We start from the raw sequence: 2,500 nt of genomic DNA, 5'->3' as shown, positions 1-2,500 counted from the left end.
GGTCATTTTCGTGTTGCCACATTGCGTACGAACCGCATGAAACTTCCAGAGGCATTTGCAGCAGGAATGCATGTGCACTCAAAAACTTCTATATGTTTCACGGATAGACCCCGTGAAACGCTAGAAATTGGCGGGGATGTGTCTCTTGTGGCTCACGGGGCTGTTAGGGTGGCACAGAACTCCCTCGGAATGGGAAAAGGGGTCATTTTCGTGTTGCCACATTGCATAGGAACGCCATGAAACTTCCAGAGGCATTTGCAGCAGAAAGGCACGTGCACTCAAAAATTTTAATATTTTTCACGCATAGACCCCGTCAAACGCTAGAAGTTGGCGGGGATGTCTCTCTTGTGGCTCACGGGGCTGTTAGGGTCGCACAGAAATGCCTCGGAATGGGAAAACGGGTCATTTTTGTGTGGCCACATTGCATAGGAACGGCATGAAACTTCCAGAGGCATTTGCAGCAGGAATGCATGTGCACTCAAAAACGTCTATATTTTTCACGGATAGACCCCGTGAAACGCTATAAATTGGCGGGGATGTCTCTCTTGTGGCTCACGGGCGCTGTTAGTTAGGGTCGCACAGAAATCCCTCGGAATGGGAAAAGGGGTCATTTTCGTGTTGCCACATTGCGTACGAACGGCATGAAACTTCCAGAGGCATCTGCAGCAGAAATGCATGTGCACTCAAAAACGTCTATATTTTTCACGGATAGACCCCGTGAAACGCTAGAAATTGGCGGGGATGTGTCTCTTGTGGCTCACGGGGCTGTTAGGGTCGCACAGAAATCCCTCGGAATGGGAAAACGGGTCATTTTCGTGTTGCCACAATTGGCATACGAACGGCATGAAACTTCCAGAGGCATTTGCAGCAGAAATGCATGTGCACTCAAAAACGTGAATATTTTTTCACGGATAGACCCCGTCAAACGCTCGAATTTGGCGGGGATGTTTCTCTTGTGGGTCACGGGGCTGTTCGGCTCGCACAGAACTCCCTTGGTCCACCTGATTCGTGCATACAGGCAGCAACTAAAACTCTGTAAACCTGCTGTGAGGACATCTAAACAGTGGACCAGTGAGGCTGTGGAAGATTTGCGGGCGTGCTTAGACTGTACTGACTGGGATATGTTCACGACTGCTACCAATAGTCTGGATGAACTCACAGAGGCTGTGTACATCAGCTTCTGTGAGGACTGCTGTATCCCAACACGTACCAGGGTGAACTTTAACAACAACAAGCCCTGGTTCTCAGCAAAGCTCAAAAGGTTGAGGTTGGAGAAGGAGGAAGCGTTTAGGAGTGGGGATAGAGACAGATTCAAGGAGTCGAAGAACAGGTTTAGCAAAGCGGTGAGAGAGGCTAAACGACTGTACTCAGAGACACTAAAACACCAGTTCTCTACTAACGACGCTGCTTCTGTCTGCCAAAGGGCTCAGGCACATCACCAACTACAAACCCAGAGCGCCCCACACCACTAACGACTCCCGCCTAGCCAACGACCTGAACGAGTTCTACCGTAGATTTGAAAGACAATTGGACTGTCCTGAACCACCCCTTCCCACCCAAGAGGCCCCATCCCCCACCCATACTACAGAAACGACTCTCTCCTTTCAGGAGGGAGAAGTTAATGGGCTTTTCAAGAGGCAGAATCCACGCAAAGCAGCCGGGCCGGACTCTGTCTCTCCAGCCACCCTCAGGCACTGCGCTGGCCAGCTGTCTCCGGTGTTCACCAACATCTTTAACACCTCCCTGGAGACATGCCATGTACCAGCCTGTCTCAAGTCCTCCACCATCATCGCTGTGCCCAAAAAGCTAAGGCCAACAGGACTAAATGATTACAGACCGGTCGCCCTTACATCTGTGGTAATGAAGTCTTTTGAGCGCCTGCTCCTGGCACACCTCAAAGCCATCACAGACCCTCTCCTGGACCCCCTTCAGTTTGCCTACAGAGCCAACAGGTCTGTGGACGACGCAGTTAACATGGCCCTCCACTTCACCCTACAGCATGTGGACGCCCCAGCATCCTACGCCAGGATCCTGTTTGTGGACTTCAGCTCTGCCTTCAACACCATCATCCCTGCCCTGCTTCAGGACAAGCTCTTCCAGCTGAACGTGCCCTACTCCACCTGCAGGTGGATCACAGACTTCCTCTCTGACAGGAAGCAGTGCGTTAAGCCGGGAACAGAAGTCTCTGACTCCAGGTCCATCAGCACGGGAACTCCTCAGGGCTGCGTCCTTTGCCCACTGCTCTTCTCCCTGTATACCAACAGCTGCGCCTCCAATCATCTGTCCGTCAAACTCTTGAAGTTTGTCGGACGACACCACCCTCATTGGGCTGATCTCTGGTGGGGATGAGTCTGACTATAGGTGGGAAGCTGACAACCTGGTGACCTGGTGTAGCCAGAACAACTTAGAGCTAAATGCTCTAAGGACAGTTGAGATGGTTGTGGACTTCAGGAAGAATACAGCCCCACTCACCGCCATCACCCTGTTAGACTCCGCAGTC

Source organism: Petromyzon marinus, unplaced genomic scaffold (assembly GCF_048934315.1).
Source record: "Petromyzon marinus isolate PM22_M1 ecotype Great Lakes invasive population unplaced genomic scaffold, UKy_Petmar_22M1.pri1.0 PM_G_Scaffold_284, whole genome shotgun sequence".
NCBI classification, from domain to species: domain Eukaryota; kingdom Metazoa; phylum Chordata; class Hyperoartia; order Petromyzontiformes; family Petromyzontidae; genus Petromyzon; species Petromyzon marinus.
This window is presented reverse-complemented; position numbering follows the sequence as displayed.